Source organism: Carcharodon carcharias, chromosome 3 (assembly GCF_017639515.1).
Source record: "Carcharodon carcharias isolate sCarCar2 chromosome 3, sCarCar2.pri, whole genome shotgun sequence".
In the NCBI taxonomy this organism is placed as follows: Eukaryota; Metazoa; Chordata; class Chondrichthyes; order Lamniformes; family Lamnidae; genus Carcharodon; species Carcharodon carcharias.
Window position 1 is genome coordinate 115,132,537 of NC_054469.1, and position 22,650 is coordinate 115,155,186.

At 40.2% G+C, this 22,650-nt stretch overlaps 1 protein-coding gene across 1 annotated transcript in view; it reads left to right on the plus strand.

Moving 5' to 3' along the window:
* sdhaf3 (succinate dehydrogenase complex assembly factor 3) overlaps positions 1–22,650 on the plus strand; it is a 46,610-nt gene that overhangs the window by 22,779 nt on the left and 1,181 nt on the right. The gene's annotated exons all lie outside the window — the stretch shown is intronic.

Below are 22,650 nucleotides of genomic sequence, written 5' to 3' on the forward strand. Positions count from 1 at the left end.
GATGAAATGGCATAAGTCTTTCATGTATAAAATTGGGAGTTTGGCAGTGCATCCAAGATCTATTCCAGATGGCAAGTTCAACTCCATGGACATGGGTCACTGCCATTCCTTTCCAGTAGAAGGTATATGCCCCTGCTTGTTCCTTCAGTTGCCCCTCCCCAGGAAGGCAGGTATCACTGAGGGTGGTGATGTCAATTTGGAATTTTGATAGTTCACTTGATACAATTGCAGTTTTTCTTTCTTGAGTTTATCCATGGGTGTTCTAATGTTCCAAGTTGCAAAATTTAAAATTTTCTTTCTTTGACTACAAAGATGGTGATCCCACAGATACTCTGTGGGATCCACACCGGTTTCCCTGCCCGGAGAAAATGGGCAGCCTGTTTTTAGGGTGCCTTTTCTAGCCCCCTCCTCATTTGCAGTGAGCAAAGAATATCCTGAAGAGGACTGCTCAGTCACAGATGCTGCTACCCAAAGACACTTCTGTACCAACACAGACATTCAACAACTTTCATGCATTTGTGCAGATTCTTGACAATGGACTCAGGTTCACAGCCCTGCTTTCATCACCAATTCTGCATCGCCACAGGACTTGGCAGATGGACCCTGGTAGAAGCCTGCACATGGCCTTATTAACATGGCAGCTTTGGGGCACCGTCATTGTCTGTATGATCTTTACACAGATCCACATGTCACAGAGCCACTTCAGGCTTGTGCTGAATTCTTACATATTATAGTTTTCTTTTGGAAGATAGGCACAGAGCTTTTGTACTGTGCAGCGATTGACATTACTGACATTGGAATTATTTTGCTATGAGCAAAATCTGGCTCCAATTGGGCTTGCAGTTCCACTATTTTCCATAGGATGGCACTAAAGACTTGACTAACTCAATACTTTAGAATGGTTACAGCACTGAAGGAGGCCTTCTGCCTACAAATATGTTGGCTTAAGACATTTTATTAAAAATGTAAGCATGTTACAAGGAAAAACTGTTCCTTTTTATACTGATATAACTCCATACTTAAAATAATTGAAGGTTGAAGACCTTTCTTTTAAGGCTTGTGGAAATTAGAAAGCAACAAATTTCTACATTGTTGGGGGTGGGAATGGTGTTAAAATATTGTCTTAAATTGTGACAAAAAAGCTTGAGTTCTCTCTAACAATTACAAGACAATTACAGATGAATAAGCCTATTTGACCAATCTTAGTACATCCATCCAGAGAGAATCTAATATTCCGTCCCCATTATATAATTGTTTCTTAAATGATTACAGTTTTTTTTTGCCTTCACTACCCCACCACTCTGAATGAAGAATATCTTCAAGTCTTAGTTTTTTACTACCTGTAGTTTGATTATATATGCCTTTGCACTACTGTAACAGTCTCATCTAAAATAAAGTTCTTGATTAACTTTTTGTATATTGTGAGAATGCACTTCAAAAAATATTTTGGGGGAATATTGTGTTATTCTGTAATGAAGGCTAGGTGTCTGTCTGTGAGAGAAAGATTTAAGTAAGCTGGGCAGAGTTGATAGGAGTCAAGTTGTCTGGGAGTTTGGAAACATGAAAAGGTTAAAGGTGTTCAGTTTGAGGTACAATTAAATAGGTTAGATGTAACATTTGCATTTTTAGATAAGCTGGGAGGTTGTTTGAATCTTAAAGAGGAATCAGAGGTTAACAAGGAAAATGTTTGCATCTTGCAGGAGTACATGGATAAATAGCAGTGGGGATATTGTATTTGTATTGATCCAAAAGCAAAGACAAACATGAAACATGAAATATCTTGTATTTGGAAGGGTTTGAGTTTCAAAAGGGTGTGAGAACAATGGAACTGTGATGAAAGGGGGAAAAAAAGGTATATTAGAGTTACTGTGGATAACTTTTTTTAGCTATTGAGCTGGATAGCCGTTGAGCCATTAGGCTGGAGATGGCTGGAGATAGTTGGAGAGGTTTGAGTTGTTGAGAAGTCTTGGGCTGCAGCAAGCAGTTTTATTGTGAAGTGAATTCCATAGCAAAGTGGAAGAGGGTAAACGTCATGTGGTATACATTTATTGAAATTATAGCAGTCTGCCTTGTGGTGATATTACTGGATTCCATATTTAAATATCTAAAAAAGAAGTGTTGCCTGGAAAGTGTTTACTTGTGGATTCGACCAAGTAGAGTGTTTTGGGGGAATGTTTTGTAGACTAACTTTAATTGTGTAACTAATCTTGTGTGCTTAAATTTTTTTTTTTTTGTTAATAAAACTTTCACTTTTAATGTTTAAAAAGCCAAAAGTATTACCAAAACTCTTAGTGCTGAGATTGGTAGGTCATCTGCTTGTTATTAGAATACAAAAAAAAAAATGGCTCTAGTCATAATAATATCCTTAACAATCTTTGTATTACATGTACAATTAGGACATGCAGTTCTACCTCGCCACCACCACTTTGGATTCCTTCATTGCCTCTGATTTGTCACGCTGTTTCTCCAACATCTGATAAAGTATAACCAGAAATTTCTTCCAATTTAATATTGGGAAAACAGAGGTCATTGTCTTCAGTCCCTGCCACAATGTCTGCTCCCTAACCACAGACTTCACCCCTCTTCATTACCACTATTTAAAGCAGAACCAGACCACTTACAACCTTGACATCCTATCTGACCCTGAGCTGAACTTCCAACTCCATATCCTCCTCCACCAAGATGGTCTACTTCTTCCTCCATAACATCGCCCAGTTCTGCCCATGGTTCAATTCATCTGCTGAAACCCTCCTCACGACTTTGTTACCCTTAGGCTCACCTATTCCAGTGCTCTCTTTGCAAAATGGGAACCCAGCACCTTTCTTAAATTTGAGGTCATTCAAAAACCCGCTGCCCATAATTTAGGTTTCATTCACCCAAGACCCTTCCACATTCTGGCCTATTTTGGCTCCCACTTGGCAATATCTTGGTTTTAAAACTCTCATCTTTGATTTCAGTCTCACTATGGCCTTACATCTCCTTATTTCTGTGACCTCTTCCAGCTCAACAACATTCTCAGATCTCTGCGTTCTCCAATTCTGGCCTCTTGTGAATCTCCAGTTTTCTTCATGCCTCCATCATTCTCAGGTGCACTTTCAGTTATTTATTCAGGTATTTCAAGCCCTAAGATTTGGAATTTCCACCCTAAACTTCACTACTCTTCCCCCTTTTAAGATGCTTCTTAAAACTTACTTTGACCGAGTTTTTAGTCATCTGTTCTAATACCTCCTTTGCCAGCATTTATTAGCCATCCCTAATTGCCCTTGTGTAGATGGTAATTTGCTGCCTTCTTGAACCGCTGGAGTCTATACGTAGCATAGTTACATCTACAGTACTGTTAGGGAGGGTGCTCCAGGATTTTGACAGTGGAGGAATGATATATTTCCAAGTCAGCAATGTGCATAACTTGGAAAACTTGCAGGTGGGGTGTTCCCATTTGTCTGCTGCCCTTGTTCTTATGGGTGCTGAGATCATGGTTTGGAAGGTCCTGTTGAAACAGCCTTGGTGAGTTGCTGCAATGCATCTTGTAGATGGTGCACATAGCAGCCATGGTGTACCTATGATGGAGAGAGTGAATATTTAAACTGGTGGATGAGGTACCATTCAAACAGGCTGCTTTTTCCTGGACGGTATTGAACTTCTTAGGTGGCGTTGGCGTTGTTCAGATCCAGGCAATTGATAAATATAATGATCCTAATTTGTACCTTATGGACAGGTGTGGGCTAAGTCAGGAGCTGAGGTACTTGCTGCATAGTTCCTTACCTCTGACCTGCTCTTGTAGTATCAGTCAGTATTTATATGGATGGTCCAGTTAAGTTCTTGGTCAATGGTGATCCCCAATATCTTGATGGTGGGGAATTCAGCAGTACTAATGCTGTTGGATGTCAGGGGGTGATGGTTAGTTTCTCTTGTTGAGTTTAGTCATTGCCTGGCACTTGTGTGGTGTGAATGTTACCAAGTCACCCAATATCTTTTGTGAACACTGAAGCAAAGTATTTGTTATTTATCCCTGCCTATTGGGTCCCATCTCCCATTTAACAATTCTGCTTTTACTGTCAGAAGTTGCAGCTCATGACAAAGCAAATGTTAAGAGTTTGCATTATGGGAAGTCACCAGTGCAAACCAAAGTTTTGCCATTTCACAAAACATGTAGTGCTCAGCACATTATACTGTGGGATTGTATTCATTTTAAATAAAATGGAGTGGAGTAATGAGACAAAATCAAACAAAATTACATAAAACATTTGCCTTACTACAAACCTCCATAAATTTCAGCTCATTGTAATATTGATATTTTTCTGTTTTACTGATTTAATTTTTCTTTCTTTCCCCTTGAAGGTAATTATTCACACTGGGTTGCACTTCATGTGGGCTTGTGGGCTGTTTAACTGTGGGTTCATTACAATATTATGTAGCCAAATCTGTTCCTCTCATAATATACTGTCCAGGGATGCATGCTGTTCCAGACCCAGAGTGAATAGGGTGGATGTCAGTTAGGTTTGGGGGACCTAATTTGTCCCCCACCCCAATCCCTTGCCTCACCATCTCTCCACCTTTATCTCCTTCTTTAAGATACTCCTTAACACCTACCTATTTGACTAAGCCTATGGTCACCTGTCCTAATATCTCCATATGTGGCTCCATGTCAAATTTTGTTTGATTACCCTTCTGTGAGGCACCTTGGGATGTGTTATTATGGTAAAGTGCCATTTAAATGCAAGTGTTTTTGAGGCCTTTCTACTGCTCAGCTGACATTGGCAAACTGAATACAAACCATTGAACACATTAGTCTGAGTAGCTGAGAACCATTCAGTTACATGGATAGATTCGAGAAGCTGGGACTGTTCTTGAAGTAGACGAGGTTAAGAGGTGAATTAATAGAGCTGTTCAAAATCATGTGATATCTAGATGGAGTAGATGGGGAGAAACTGTTCTCATTAGCAGAAGGCTCAACAAGCAGACACCAATTTAAGGTGAATGGCAAAAGAACATACGGAAAAGGAGCAGAAGTAGGCCATTCAGCCTCTCGAGCCTGCTCCACCATTCAATAAGATCATGGTCATCAGTTTGTGTTTCAAGTTCCACATACCCACACCCAATAACCTTTGATTCCCTTGCCTAACAAGAATCTATTTATCTCTGCCTTAAAAATATTCAGTGACCTCATCTCTGCCACCTTCTGAGGCAGAGAATTCCAAAGTCGCACAACCCTCAGAGAAAATATTTCTCCTCATCTCTGGCCTACATTTTAAAACAGTGACCCCTAGTTCTGGACTCACCCACAAGAGGAAACATCCTTTCCACATTCACCTTGTCAAGACCATTCAGGATCTTGTATACTTCAATAAATTCACCTCCCACTCTTCTAAACTTCAGTGGAAACAAGCCCAACAAACTTAGCACACTGAGGATTATTGAGCAAATGTTGTCCAATTAGCAATCACATCTAATGTTGGACACTGTGTTTTGAGTTTTGGAAGCACGGGCTGATCACTAAGAACTACACTGACAACCAGTTTAAGATTGTCAGTCGGGATTGCAGTATGGTGCTTTGCATGTAATGAAAGCCACATGTTAACACAAAGGGCCTTGTTCTTTGCAGACAGAAAAACCATGTACATACATTGCGTCAGTTTCAGCTAAGCAAAATAAGTTACAGCCATTCTCTGACTCAATCCTCAGGGCAATGCTTTGACCAATCAGGATGAAGCTGCCTGGTTTAAATTGCAAACAATGTTTGGCAGTTAACAGTCAGTCGCCATCAATGGTGCATTCTCTATGGCAATGCCACTTGCCAACCAATCAACACTCTCTTCACATACAGTATAAATTGCTGCTTTCTCCTTATATTGGTATTCTTGCAAGTGTTCTGATGAGCACAAGATGAAAAGCTTACTCAATACTCAAGAACTAAAGCAATACTCAAGAACTAGGCTTAGGTATACAAGGCACAATTTCAAAGTTTTCAGATGACACAAAGCTCAGAAAAGTTGTAAATAATGAGGCAGACAGTAATGAGAGGACGTAGACATCAGGAGGATGTAGACTGGTGAAATGGGCAAATGCGATCCAGGTATAATTTCATTCGAAGACATGTGAAATGACTCATTTTTTAGTAGGATGAATGAGAAGAAGCAATATAAATTAACTGGCTCTGCTGACCCTGGAAGCCAGGGTTCAAAATTCATGGGGATGGTAGGCAAATTTGCCCTTGAAACCTTACAAAAAGCCAGTATAAAATCAAAGACGGGGATGAAAAATTCAAGAAAGGCCGCCCCCTTACATATTAGCTTACATTATGGCTGAACAATTGCAGGTACAAGTGTCTCTGAGAACGGGAAAACAATGCAGAGTTTGATTGAAGAAGCAGCGAATATGGGAGAGACAGAACCTGAGTAGCAGATCCTCCAGTCACAGATTCTGTCTCTCCCCCATGCTCACTGTTGGAGCTCCTCCAACCGGAAGTTCCCTCCCTCCCACTGCTGCTGCTCCTCCAGAAACAGAATTTATGATTGGAGGAGCAACGAGGATGGGAGGCGGGGGGGAACCTGTGATTGAGGTAGAGGAGCAGTTATCCTAGACTACAAGGTTGACCCATTCGAACAATTGAAACAGTCTCTTAAGGATCAAAAACAACAGTACAAGTACACAGCTTCTATGTTACAACAACATATTTCCAACTTGAGTGTTGATGCTGTGATGGTTGGAGCGCAGGAAACCAAAGTTCAAGTAAAACAGAAAACTGTAAAGAATGGATGCCTCAAGGGAATTAGAAGATGCGTGAGGTATCCTTGGAGAAATAAGGTATAAATACAGTTGAGACGCACCGCTTGTGCCAATTTAAAATCTGTGAACATAAGAACGTACAAGTTAGGAACAGGAGTAGCCCACTAGGCCCTTCAAGCCAGCTCCGCCATTCAGTAAGATCATAGCTGATCTGACTATAACCTCCTGCCTAGCCCTGATAACCGAGTTAGGAGGTTAACTAGGGAGACAACAAGCCCCAGTATTAGCCATTACCATAGGCACCACAACAGCACGGGCTATATAATGATAGTGGTGAGAGTGATGTGAATTGGGTAGACTTAGAGGGAGGCTGCCTCCCATAACAATCCTGATAGTTCACTGACTGAGAACCCGCCCGTTTGTGTCCTGACGATTCAGGCATGTTGTAGTTGGTAATGAAATGGAGAGGGTCATTACCTCAAGACCGTGGACATTTTTGATATAGCTGTTTGGCAGCAAGGGGCCAAAGGGGTGTTGAATGTCGCTTTGGATTAGCTAGGTCTAAGGAATTTAAAGCTAATCTTACTGTATAGTCAGAATTTGCAGGAGATAAGAGAGGCAGCCAGCACTTTTCATAATCGAAAATGTCTTCAAAAGCAGCAGCCAGCAGAGAGAAGGCCCATCACGTTTTAATTTCCATGTAATCCTGCAGTGGGTGGGGGAAATGATTTTCCTTTATTATTATAAATTGGGAATTGTATTTAGGTGAGCAGAGATTTTTCACATGGCAGGCAACCTTAGCCCTTGGGGCTGACACCTTGCCCCCTTACTGAAGCTTCCTTGTCTATGATGCACATAGTTCAGCAATGTTATGTTCTGTTGTTAGTATGGACTTCATCCTGTATTACATGTATCAATGGCATGAAAAGCTGAAATGTTGTGGTCACTTTGGAGCCCCCGAAAACCAAATAATAGCTCGCATAAAAAGAAAAATTAAGCTAGGCATTTTTTTTCTCAAAAAGTGCCCTCAAAAACAAAATATTCTGACCCCTGCTGGAAGAAGAACCTGGGTGGCCATGGGGACAGGTGAGCGTGAAGAAAGGCTGTTTAGATTGGCTGCCTGGGCGCTATGGGACTTTGCAGCAGTTGTTTTATGAATGGTTAGCCCCTTTAGCCGTCACCCCTCACCTTCCACCCATTCCCATGTCACCTCCATGTCAACTCTTATCTGCATTCCATGCCCCATTATACCTCCCCATGGACCCTCCATGCCAACTCATGCCCCCACCCATCCCAATGTGACTTCCATACCTACTCACCGTATATCCACCATGAGCAGACCTCAGGAGCTATGTAGAGATGGGGGAAAAAAAAACTCCTAACCATCTAATACAGTTTTTACTTCTACACAATTGATGGTGAAAAAAAAACTCCCATTCATGAAATCTATTCAAAGCTTTCAAATCTCCTCAAGTGGTTAACCCTTTATAAAAACAAATAACTTTTATTTGGACTGCGCATTAAAAACAGCTAATCCTTTAACTTGTCAATCAAACTGAACTTGGTACTACCTGTTGAAATAATTGTAGTGTATGAAACTCAGCAAAGTATTCATAATGACATCACTATTGGGAAATGTCATCAAAGACCCCTTTTGAAACTGCATGAACAGATGGTAATGTTTTATTCTAGCCTACACCAGATGGCCTGACTGTCAGTGCAGTCCAGCAGAGGGATTTCTTTTTTAACTCATGACAGCATCAGACTTTTTTTCATGTTTAAATTGTGGGGAATTTTAAAAAAAACTTCCGGTAACGACATTTAAACAGAACTCCAATGATGTTCGCGTGTGTTTGTGTCTACTCCTTCAATTCCATGACTTCCACACCCTGGGTCAAAGCAATTGGACCAGCCAAAACGGGATCTGTTTGGACGCAGCAGGGCATTTGAACTTCATGCGGAGTTTGGATTTCCCTCGGGTGAATCATGCCCCACTCCTTTCCCCCTGCCGGCAAATGGGGGTGGGACCTCTGCATCCACATCCCACCTGCCATTTTTAAAGGTCCATGGCGCCTTCCTGACTCCTTGAATTTGGGAAGGATATGTTCCCTTTCTCTCTTTCTTGCCCAACCCAGAAACCAACCTGACAGTGGGAATGAGTTTACTTTTTAGACAAGTAGAGTTGGGTATTTCCTCTCGGAGAATAAAGCACTTGCATTTTTATATATACATATAAACCTCCCTTCACATCCTCTGGATGTACCAAAGAATTTCACTTCCAATGAATTAGTTTTGACATGTAATAAATATTACTTGGTAGGCGTACAAGGTAGTTAACCTATGTACATCAATAATCCACAAACAGCAACTGAAATAAATGACCTGTTCTGCTGGTGCTGGTTGAGGAAGGAACCTGGGCCCAAACACGAGGTAAAAATGCAGCTCTTCAGATAGTGCCATTGGAATTTTTTATATCCATCTGAATGAGCAGACAAGTTTGCAGTTGAAGGTCTCATCCAAAAGATGACACCAACAATAGTGCAATTCAGTGCTCCAGTACTGCACTGATATGTCATCTTAGATTATGAGTTCAAGTTTGGAGTGGTGAGTCAGATGCTGCCACTGAGCCAGGCTGACAAAGGATATATTCTCCATTATGTTATCTTGCTGCTTTTTACCTTCATTACTCTGTTTTTCTGCTTTAACACAAATATTAGAAATATATCTGTTGGACATGTACTTCTTCCTTTTAATCTTCACCTCTATCTCCAGGGTGCTCTGGATTTAACTTCCTTCCTTTTTCCCCTGCAAGGGAATATACCTTGATGTTACCTGCAATATTTTTTCTTCGAAGGTGGCCCATTGTTCAGCCACCCTACTTTTCTGCCAACATTTGATTCCAACTCACTCGACTCAGATATATTCTCATCCCATTGAAGTTGGCTTTCCCCCAATTAATTATCCCTGCTCTGCATTGTTCCCTGTCCTTTTCCATGGCCAACCTAAACCTTATGTTGCAATGGTGACTGTCCCCTAAATACTCTCCCAATGATATTTGATGCACTTTGGCCAACTCATTCTTCAGAACCAGGTCCAACAGTGCTTGCCCTCTCGTTGGACCAGAAACATACTGCTGCAGAAAATTATCTTGAACACATTCCAGGGACTTGTTCCCCCTCTTATCTCTTTGCACTATCCCTATCCCATCTACATTTGGATAATTGAAGATCCCCATTATAATTACACTATAATTCTTGCATCTCTCTGTAATTTCTTCGCAAGTTTGTTTCTCTACATTCCTTCCATGTTTGGTGGTCCATATACTACACCGATTTATGTTATTGCACCTTTTTCATTCCTTACTTCTAGCCAGAGAAATTCCGTCCTTGACCCCTCTGGAACATCCTCTCTCTCCAGTATTGTAATGCCATCTTTAATCAATACTATCACTTTTCTTCCTTTCTTGTCCACTAAACACCTTGTACTCAGGAATATTTAATGTCCAATCCTGCCCTTTTTTGAGCCAGGTCTCTGTTATAGTAATATTATAATTCCATTTGTCAACCTGTGCCTGTAGCTCACCAATCATATTAACCACACTCCATGCATTCACACACATGCATATTAAGCCTGATTTAGGCTTTTTTACTTTCCCCCTAACTCTGACCCCTTCTAATGACTTACTGTTGCCATCTCCAATTCTATCAAACTTTCCATTAACTTGATACTTTTAAAAAATTTATTCATGGGATGTGTGCATCACTGGCTAGGCCAACATTTATTGCCCAAACCTAATTGCCCTTGAGAAGGTATTGTTGAGCCGCCTACTTGAACCGCTGCAGTGCATGTGGTGTAGGTACACCAACAGTGCTGTTAGGGAAAGAGTTCCAGGATTTTGACCCATTGACAGTGGAGGACTAGTGCTGTATTTCCAAGTTAGGATGGTGAGTGACTTGGAGGGGAACTTCCAGGTGGTGGTGTTCCTATCTGTCTGCTTCCCTTGTATTTCTAGATGGTCACGGCTGTGGGTTTAGAAGGTGCTGTCTAAGAAGGCTTGGTAGGTTCCTGCAGTGCATCTTGTAGATAGCACATACTACTGCCTGTGTGTGTCTGGTGGAGGGCGTGAATGTTTGTGGATGGGATGCCAATCAAGCGAACTGCTTTGTCTTGAATGGTGTTGAGCTTCTTGAGTGTTGTTGGAGCTGCACTCATCTAGGCAAGTGGGGAGTATTCCATCATATTCCTAAAGCGCTAGTCCAGTTTCTGGTCAATGGTAACCCCCATGTTGCTATATTCTCCTTATCGGTTAATACTTCTCTATTTCTCACTGCCAGATCTTCTCTTCTCCACTCTGAATTTCCCTTCAGGTTCCCATTCCCCTGCCAATCTAGCTTAAGCCCTCCCCAATAGCACTAGCAAATCTCCCCACAAGGACATTAGTCCCAGTCCTGTTAAGGTGATTATTGTAAAACCTATCTGGTTCACTAACGTCCTTTAGGGAAGGAAATCCGCTATTCTGGTCTGGCCTGCATGTGACTCCAGACCCACAGCAATATAGTTGACTCTTAAATGCCCTCTGAACAGGGGCAATTAAGGATGGGCAATAAATGCTGGCTTAGCCAGCGACACCCGTATCCAATGAATAATAAACACTTTTTTTAACCCTGTCCTGTCTGTGTTGTGTGGAGGAGGGTGTGGAAGAGGGTTTAGAATTGAGGCAAATATATGAAGGAAAGGTAATTAGTCCTTTATGGGAGTCATTACCCTATTGTACTAAAGATTGAAAGGCCTTTGGAAGGCCTGGAAGGGAATTATGCTAGACTTCACAGGTGTGAGTTCCACTGTGTTCCTTCAAGGGTGTAAAGGAAGGAACTTCCCAGGCACACATGCGAAGTACCAACACACCCCGCTCCCTGAACATGGCTCCTTGGGGTTTCCTGTGGAATCCACTACTGGGTGCAACTGCTCCATGCCAGCTCTCCAGCCTGGAAATTTCAGGGCTTGGATTTTGTTGGTTGATAGTTTGATTACATTCCATTGTATAGCTTTGATTGGCCTCTGAAGCTCCTTGACTAATTATGACTGCTCTGCCAGACCCAGAGTGATTACTATGTCCCTCTAATCAACAAATCAATATGCAATTGCATTTTGGAAGTGGGAACATAATCTGGAACAATTGCTTCCAGTTTTAAAATTAGGAAACTCTTGACCTGTTTGAATTACATCCAGTATTTTTGTTTGTGGGAATGCACAAGTGACAGGTGATCATGCTCAATTTTTTAAACTCAATTCCATCTGTGAATTAAATCTTGTCAGACTCAGACAGAGCCATAGATAACCCAGTTCAACTGAAAAATGTATAATTTTAATGGTGCTAGATAATGTATTATTATGTTTCTAATTTAGGTGAGTATAACAACTAGCAGCATGTTGTGAATGATTGACTGTAAATTCATCTGAAGTCATGTCTGAAAGCCAGTCACTGAGTTCAATCCACTGTCATTGATTTGACATTGCAATGGCACTCTTGTTTCTTAATTGTTGTTTTCTGAATGGTAAGATGTAAAGCAAGAGAGCTCTTATATGTCATCCAGGAAAGGGAAATTTCCACCATTCAGCAGAGTACTGACTTTTGGATAACAGAATTTTGCCCTTTTAATTGTTTTTCATGACCTCCGCTTCCCCTCGGCCACCGCCGTCTGCAATGCTGCCAAAGTCAAGTGGAGATTCGCAAAGTCTGGTAAATTCTTTGCCAGTAACGGGCACAGGCTCAGAGGAGCCACCACTCTTCCCACTGGGAGGGCGCACGCTGCTGCTGGCTACTTGTTGCAGTTGCAGGGTTTGGCAGCCTGGGAAGGGGTGGGGAGGAGCAGCAACCCCCAGCAGCAAAGGCAGTCTCCAGGTGCGCAATGATGAAGCAGTGCTGGTCAAGGGACAGGAGGGGTAAAGAGGCACTACTCACAACATTGGGCATGCCAACAAAAGGGATCAGTTTCCTTGACAGGTCTGAGCAGCAACATCGCGATGGCTGGCCCTTTAGATGCAGCTGGTGTTTGATATGTGCACCCTCCTGGAGGAGGATCTTCGCTTACAAGGAACGGATGGATACCCACTGCCAGCAGCTGTCAAGGTGACAGTCACCTTGAATTTCTTAGCATCTGGCTACACCCAAGCCTCCTCCCACTTTTCTCATCTAAATCTATCATTGCAGCCCTCTATTCCCTTTTCCCTCAAAGGTTCACCTAGCTTCCTCTTAACTGCATTATTGGTATTCACTACATCCGCTCCTTATAGTAGTACATTCCACGTTCTCACCACTCTTTGGGTAAAGAACATTTTTCTGAATTCTGTATTGGATTTCTTGGTTACTGCTTTATGTTGATGGTTTTTATTGATGCTGTCCTCCACAAAAGGAAACAGCTTCTCTGCCTGTGCTCTAAGTTTTGGAAAGGTTTTGATAAAGACCTTTATTAGGTCACCTCTCAGGCTTTTTTCAAGAGATAAGAGACCCAGCCTGTGAATCTTTTCCTGATATGTTTACCCACACATTTCAGGTATCTTTCTTATAAATCTCTCTGCACCTCCTCCAGTGTCTCTCTATTCTTTTTATAATATGATAAGCAGTACTGCACACAGTAAGTCTGGAGTAACCGAGGTTTGATGCAAGTTTAGCATAATTTCCTTATTTTTCAATTCTGTCCCTCGAAAAAGTTAGGCTAGTACTTGGTTTGCTTTCTTTATAGCCTTGTTAACCTATGGTACAACTTTTAGTCATTGGCTTATCATATTATAAAAAGAATAGAGGCACTGGAGGAGGTGCGGAGAAATTTATAAGAAAGATATCTGAAATGTGTGGGTATACGAATTAGGAAAAGATTCACAGGCTGGGTCTCTTTTCTCTTGAAGAAAGCCTGAAAGGTGACCTAATAGAGGTCTTTATCAAAACCTTTCCCAAATCTCGAGATCCCTTTGTTCCTCAACCCCACCTACACTTGCACCTTCCAAATAAAGTGTGACCTCCCTATTCTTCCTACCAAAATGGTATATCAATTAAAATGGAAAGCTGTGGTGGTAATGGGATCATTAAGGGATAGATAGGATGAACTTCATTTGTCTATTATTTGCCCTTTCTGCAAGTTTATTAATGTTCCCCTGTAATTTATTGCAGTCCCCCTCAGTATCGACCATCCCTTCCAATTTGGTGTCATCTGCAAATTTAGAGATTGCAATTTTGGTTTCAGATCCTAAATTGTGAATATAAATTGTGAACAGCAGTGGTTCCAGCACTGATCCTTTTGGAACCCCACGCCACCTTCTAAATAACTAATCTAACCCTCACTCCCTGCTTTCTGTCTTGAAGCCAGCTAGAAATCCATTCTGCCACTTGTCCCCTGACTCCATGTTCTCCGACCTTATTCATTAATCTATTATGGGGCACCTTTATAAAAGGCCATTTGAAAATCCAGATACATCTGCTGCATTATGTTGTCCACTTGCTCTGTTACTTCATCAGAAAATTCAGTACATATGTGGATGCAATCCGTCTGAACCACAGGCTTTATCCTCTTTAAGTTTGTTTAGTTTATTCAATACACCCCTTTTTAAAAAAAATTTAAATGCATTGTGCAATATCATGTCTACCTGTTCTAACTCCCTAATAAATACCAAAGAAAAATAATTATTTAATATTTCTGTCAGTTCTCTGTCATTACCTGTGGTGTTATCTTGTCTATCCCTTAATGATCCCATTGCCATCACAGCCTTACTTTTTTACTGATGCACCTGTAAAATATTTTACTATTCTGTTTTGTGTTCCTTGATAACTTAGTTTCATAGTTCCTCTTTGCCTTCCTATTTTCTTTTTACTTCTTTCCTAATCTCTTGGTATCCTCTCTGATCATGCACTCCTGCTTTTTGTGCTGTTCCAATCCCAGTTGATGTTACTATTGGACAAGTCAGATTCCAGAGTGAAACCGGGCTTGATATATCCTAACTGAAACCCTGGAAGAAAGTCACTGAACAGATTTGTAGGAATCTGCTGATGAACTTTTAACACACAGTAAAATATTTATTAAAACAAGAAAAATGAACTATACTACACTAGGCAAAAAGGTTGGCAAAATCTCAATACAAACACAAGAAGATAATTAAATTTCCCAGTATTCCTTTACCCAGCAATATCATTATAGACATGGAAACCAGTGAAGAGTTACCACTAGGTTGACACAAAGGCTCCTTGCTTGGGACTGGTATACATGCAAATGGTTTTCTTCCTGTGAATTCTTGAGCATTCACTTGATGCTTCATACCTAACTCTTATCTCTCCCCAGGCACCCAAAAATAGCTACACTTTAAACTCTCTATTTCAGTAACAACACCGCTAAAATGATCACATTACTGAGTCCGATAACTGTGAGAAATGAATGTTATTCTTTTTAATGTTTTTGGGGAATATTGTGTTATTCTGTAAAGAAGGTTGTGTGCAAATGATTTAACTAAGCTAAGCAGAGGTTAATAGGGGACAGATTGTCTGGGAGGTTTAAAACATGGAAAGGATAGAGGTGTCAGGTTTGAAGTACAAGTGAATAGGTTAGATCTAACATTTCCATTTTTATATAAGTTGAGTTTGTTTGAATATCAAAGGAAAGGCAGAGTTGACAGTAAACATGTTTGCACCTTGCAGGAGTTCCTTAGGTAAACAGAAGAAGGGATATAATATTTTATTGACCCAAAAGCAAAGACATAGCGACATGAAAGATCTTATATTTGGAAGGATTTGAGTTTCAAAGAGGTGTGAGAACAATGGAACTTGAGGTGAAAGGGGAAAAGAGGCATTTTAGAGTTACTGTGGAGAGCTCTGAGATGTTGCTGTTAGCTAGAGCCAAGCTGGGAGCTGTTAGCTCTGGGCTAGGAGAAGATACAGTTGAATCAGCCGTCCTTTCATGCCAGAAAAGTTTTGGGCTGCAACAAGTTGTTTTGTTCTGAAGTTTTGGATTGTCACAGCAGAGTGGAAGAGAGTTAGAGTTAGCTATGCCTTGGGTAATATTACTGGATTTTTATTGCTTAACATCTATAAGGGAGCATTGCCTGGAAGGTGTTTACTTGTGGGTCTGACCAAGTAGAGTGTCTTTTTGGGGGAATGTTTTTTAAGACTAATTTTAATTGTAATCTTATGTGCTTAAGTTTTCTTTTATTCCTGTTAATAAAACTTTTACTTTTAATTTTTAAAATCCCAAAAGTATTACTGGACTTCTTGCTATGAGATCAGTACATTGTCTTCTCATTTTCAGAATACAAAAAAAAGGGTATGGCCCATAAGCCAAGTTCCCTTCAGGGACCTGGTTTGTGCAGCAATTAACACTGGCTGCGGTCATAACATAACTGATAGTTAATTATTGCCCCACTAGCCTTGTATTTTTCTCTTCTTGGAGAGCTGAAAAATCCTCATCTTCGCTCTTTGACACACACTAAACTCTTCCACGTCTTTTTCTGTGTCTCTGTGTCACTTGACCACTGTCACTAGGCAACAGCCCAGTTTTTCTACTTTTTTTTCCCTCTCAAAATCACTAAACTTCTAACCCCTTTTTAACCCATCTCTTTAACTTCAGGATGGAAAACATCATTAAAAATTCATATAACAAAGTCAAAAGACTGATCTTTCAGCCACAGGTCCACCCAGACTTCCAGGTACCAAGGCTTATAAACCACCTACATGAAACTGAAACCCCTCTACCTTCCTTAACACAAAAATACATATATGTAATAATTCATCTTAAAAATTATACATTATTCATCACAGAACTTAATGTATGCCTCTTTCCTAATCTTCAATTGTTCCCTTGTGTCTTTATTCATCCATAGAATCTCATTTAGTTTGTTCTTTCGCTTTAGCAAAATATATTTTTCCTGTACTCTGAAAAGTTTTAAATGTTTCCATTTATTGTTCCATGTTGTTTACCAATATAGTTGCTCATTTTATTTTCCCCCGTTTTATTCTCAGCCCCTCAAAATAATCTCCAACCTATTAATCTGATTTTTTTTTGTCATTCTTATGTCTTTATCATCATCTTTATAGGTCACTATTACCTATATGTTCCCCTACTTCCATTAGTGAATCTTCCCTTGTTAGGCTTTTTACATATTGGATTAGAAAAAAGCCCTTTACATATTGTAGGAACTCCATTCCCTTATCCCTCTCATCCACCTTTTCTGTCCAATTAATATTAGGATGGTTGTAATCTCCCATGATTAATTTGTTTGCATATTTCTTCCTCAAACTTCTTTCCACTATTTGGCATTCTGTAGCTTATACCTATTAGTGTGATTGACCTATTATTATCTTTTATCTCTATTGATGTGGATGATATTTTTGTCTTGCTGATACCTGTGTTCCTGTTTTCTGCTGCCATTATGTTATCCCTATTAAGTACAGCTCCTCCACCTCCCCATTCCACTTTCTAATTTCTAAATATGTTATACTATGCAGTGTTTAATTCCTAGTCCTGATTTTTCTGGGCCTATGTTTCAGTAATCTCTACTATGTCTGCTTCTTCCCAACATATGATTGCTCCAGCTCTCATGTTTTATTATGGACATTGTATGCATATCTTGTACAGACATTTTAACACATTTTTTAATAGGATTTCCTCTGACTTTGTTTATACATCTTTTTAGACCTCTGCTCTATTACTCTATTTATTTCCTTGCCATGCCCTTAATTTATTCTCTCTTATGCGCTCATGCCCTGTTTTGTTTACATTTAGGCAGCTTACATTTCTTGTGGATTCCTTCCCTCACCTTACCAGTTTAAAGTTTTTGCTACCTCCCTATTTAAGATTTCTACTTGGACACAGGTCCCATTCCAGTTCAAGAAGAGCCCATCCCATCGGTACAGTTCCTTACTGTCCCAGAATTTATACCAGTGTTCCATGAAAAGGAACTCTTCTTTCCCACTCCAGCCCTTTGGCCATTCGTTAATTCTGCTAATCTGTCTGTCCCTATCCCAATTTACACATTGCTAGGGTAATAATCCAGAGGTAATTACCCTTGAAGTTCTGCCTTTTAATTTAGAGCCTAGACCTAATACTCTTTCAGCAGGATCTCCTCATGTTGCTACCAACGTTGTTTGTTCCAACATGGACCGTAACAATTGGATTTACCCCTTCTGTTTCCAGATTCCTCTCTAGTTGTCATGAGATATTGGTGACCCTGGTACTGGATAGGCAACACACTCCTCAGGATTCTTGTTCTTGGCTGCTGAGGATGCTCTCTATCCCCCTATTTATAGAGTCACCTGTTACTATCGCATTTCTATTATGCTTCCCCTTTAATTAGAAATCTTTCCTTTGACAAAATGGATGTGCCATTCTACCCACCCTCCCTGAAGCTCAGCAACCTGGAGCTGGGATGCTAATGTTGAGGTTGAGTCAAAGAACTGTGGCAAAGCCCACCATTAGTAAATCTGGTTTCTGAGCTGAAAATAGCCCTGTCTTTCCAGTAGGAGAATTCCAGAAGATTCTGCCTATGATGTGTAGAGGCCCTAGTGGACACCGAGTGGATGAAGTTCAGCATCTATTAACCTTTTACAATCTTTTGTTCAATCATTTACCCTTCTTCCTTTCAGGATGTGTTCCATTGGATTGTTATGAAATCTAATCTATCAACAAATTGAGCTATGAACAGGCTGATTAATATTATCATTCTTCCTGCTCAAAGTCTGAGTATTGAAGATTTAAAAATACAAATATAATCCCACCTTGCTTCTTTACAGTTTTGCAGCTATCTGCAGTCAATCAAATCTTGCACATAGGAATTTATATAACAGTACTCAGGTAGGCAATTTGATCCACTCATGCCTGAACCTACTCTGAAAGAACTGATTAATTCCTTTTTCTTGCCCAAACCTGTTTTTTTTACAAATATATATCCATTTCCTTTTTAAAAGTGATTGCACATCCTAATTACCCTCTACATAAAGAAAAAAATCCTAATCTCTTCCTCCTTTTTGATTTTAGTTTTCTGGTGCTTCGTTACTAATTAATTGACTAATCAAAAGAGTTTTACTCGTTTGTCCTTATAAAAATTGCCTTTCTCTTCCTATTTGTCTTCACCATCACCACTCATGTTGAAGTACGGTACCTTAGCCATGTGATCTTCAGTCTTGTGTGATATTTAACATACACTGAGCAGATATTGTAATGAAACATGTATGGAAATTGTGAGTGGAACCCAGAAGCAATAACACTTTAGCTGAAAGCTAATTCAATACAAACCAGGCATCAACGCTGGTTCAGGGATGGAGACTTTGGTGGAGAGTTTTAATTCCCAAAAATGGGTAGGTTTGGTTCAGCTGGGAAGTAAAAGGAGGTGAGGACTGCTGCATGCAAAGGTAAGTGTCTTTCCAGCACTGCTTGTGAACTAGGAGCGCTTCCACTTCCTATCAAGCAAACGAGTTAATCTGTCCAGTAATAAGGCCCGAAATGCTCACCCCCGCCCCACCATCTTGATTGGATGCCCTACATGGTCTGTGAACCTTTCCTGTATGCCACAACCACTGTCCATAAGCCCCTCCCCCAATGTGCTCCACCAGCCCTCTGCAATCGTCTTCTCTCCTCCCCCTATCTCTCCAACCCCTTCCATGATTTTCTTCCATTCCACAAACCCCACCAGATCATCCAATCAATGTCCACTCCACCTGCCAACCGAATCTCTCCATCTTTTCTCTGCTTCCTTGCTGTCTTCCCCATGCTGCAGGTTTATCCACTGACGGTCAGCCAGCCTCTCAATCTGGCTGGCTGAGGCCACAAAACAGATTTCTAAAATGGTAATTGGGCCCTGCTGTTAAATTCAGCAGGACTTGAGGAAAATCTGTTCTTCAGCTGTAAAACTGCCCTACTCCTTGAGTATTCCTTATCTCCAAAGTATTAAGGCATCTTATATTGGAAGAATAATTTTTGCATAGTACAATGGTTCTTCCACCCAGCTAACTCAAATCCTCAGTTATTTGTAAAAACTATATATGCACAGCACTAGTATTGGAGCAGTGGAGTTGGCCACAACATGGTAGTTACCTGGGAACATGTTGACTCTACCTCTTGAATGCAAAAGTGTATGTCCCAGAGCAGGGGAAAGATGAAATCGCTTTAAAAAAAATACATTTCTAATATTCTGCCTGATAATTACATTTTCTTAATGGAGATATCTCACAAGGAGAAAGCTTTTTAGTCAGTCTTGAATTATTGCAACGCTGCCATCTCATACATTCAGAATAAATTAAGATCTTTGTTGCCTTTTGCCTGATGTGTCAATGACTGATATGGTTAAATATTCCAATAAGGTGGATGAATAAACGATTGTGCCAAAAAATTATATGTCACACATCCAAATGTATGCTCTAATGGAAATATGATAAAGGCTTATCTAACCAGACTAAGGTAATAATGGCTAGAAATGATGGCTCATTTCATGTAACTTTGTCACCATTGTGCTATTGGTGCAAAGTGCTGTACAGTTCTCCAGCAGATCACAGAAATATATTTAATATAGATTCCAATTCTAATGATTTTTTTCAGATCCCATTTTGGTCTTAAAATATTTTTAAAATTTTAGTTATGAAAATATGTGCTAAGAGCCAGCCATCTAGAAATTCATGGTTTTTAAAATCTGCAAATGTTTAAAAAATTGACCAGTACACATTACAGGACTTATTGTAGTAATTCAGTTTCTAAAGGAGTCATTCTTCCCTATTACAGTCAGTAAAGCTCATTTAGCATTTATAAGGTAAAAATGGAAAGCACAGTATTCCATTGCAGCCAACCAATATTTTAATCAAAATCTTTCAATTGGCTGGTAGGTTTCTTCATATATCAGTCATTTTTATTTATCTGGCATAATTTCCATGAATAAAATCCTTTTACAAAGCTGTACAATTTTTATAAAAAGTTGTCTTTTGTAAAAATTTCAAATGCTCTCTTAAAATGTATGGGACATAAGATGAACTGGCAATTAAAAAAAATAAAATTTGTGTGTGCTTTTGCTTGTCTGTTAATTGGTGCTATACTCAAGTTATCACAGATTTAATTAAACTCTATCTGCAGAACCATTTCCTGAATAGATGCTTAAACACCTATTCAAATCACTGTCGAGAAGATATAATAATTTTCATAATTTTATTGGAATTTGTTGTAGAGTAATATTGGGGTCTGTGTCTATGTGTGTGCCTGCAGGACTTAATTGAATTAAAGGCAGCTGATCTGAAGGATTTGATGTATCAGAAGTTAAGCTAGGTTTGAAATGTTAAGGAGGTAAACATAGGAAAGTTTAGAATATAAGTTGTAAAAGGAACATTTGCATTTTAAAATAAACCAGACCAGCTTGAATTTAAAACAGGAAGTGAAATGTTACACCTAGCCAGGAGAAGTTAAGAACAGTGTGTTTATTTTTCCTAAAGGTTACCAGTAAAATTGGCACTATGATAGATTTTATTATTAGAGAGGTAAAGTCCAAAGACGTAGTGAAACAATGGGAATTTGCATTCAAAGGGGAAAATATGTAGAAAGGAGCAAAGGTTGTGTGTAAGGGCAGGCATTCTAAGATCTTACACAAGTGTGAAAAGTCCCCAGCATCTAAGCCTCAAACCGCTGTCTACAAGGAACTGAAGCTGAGAAAAGCTCACTTTGAATTCGACTGTCCAGGGTATTGTGTGTTACTTTACCTGGGTCTTTTACAAGCTATGTGTCTCACTGTTGCCTTAATGGAGGTGTAACTGGGTTTAGATTAATTAGGGGATTTAGAAGTTATCATAGTAGTAACTTGTAGATCTATGTATGTGCTTAAAATCATGGCCTGAATTTTTCCCGCGTTGGGTGGGCTCGGCAGGAGCGAGCCGGGGCAGTCGTGGAGCTGACCGCTACCCGCAATTAGCTCCGTGCAGCCATTTTACGTGGATGGGCCAATTAAGGCCCGCCCAGCATAATACGTGAACGGTAGTGCTCAGCACTACCTTTGCAGGCAGGGGGAGGAGGGACAGTTGGGTCCAGCGCTCTTTTGCGCATGCTTGCGAAAGAGTGCTTCAATCTCCCTGAGATACGGAGCTGCCTCAGGGAGATTGAAGTGATTGTCAAAAAAAAATCTGAAAACATAAAAAAATTAATGAAACATGTCCCCTCATGTGTCTGTGTCACATGAGATGGGGTGTGTTTTTATTTTTCACAGAAACTTTTTATTTAAGTTGTAAAAGCTTTAGGAAACCTCATCCTGCTCGTGGATGAGGTTTCTGAAAAAACGTAAAGGCTGCTTGGCTTTTTCGCCTGCCCGCCAACCATAAGGTTGGACGGGTAGTGTAAAGTTGAAATTAATTCCTTCGTTAATGGCTTTAATAGGCCTTTCAATTATCGACGGGTGCGCAGCCAACTCTGGCACGTGCCCACCAAATGAAATATCACAAGACAGCGGAATGACGTCGGGACACACGTCTGACCTGATCATGCGTCATTTTACTTTCCAGCGTGTCGAACTCGCCCCCGCACGCCAAAAGTAAGATCCTGGCCTAATTCTTCTATTAATAAAGATTTAATTTAGTTTTGTAAGAAACCTATACGTCTTTTTACTGAATTCAAAGCCCACTTCTCAAAATAAGTACGAAGTGCAAATAGTTGTGGCAGCTGCTTCAAGTTTCCCTCTGGGAGTTCAGCAGCTTGGCATTTACCATCTGCCTGCCATAACATCACTTTCTTACCTTTATGAACTAGATTTACTACGAAAGTTTGGAAAAGGTACATTATAACATTGTTATGTTAGAACACTTAAAATATTATTTTCAACAGAACAAAATTGTTCATTTGTTCATATCCTTAGTGGGGCCATTGGCATCATCTTGCTTCTCTGGCTTTCTTCAAGCTTCCCCAAGTCCACATCTCAGTGTTA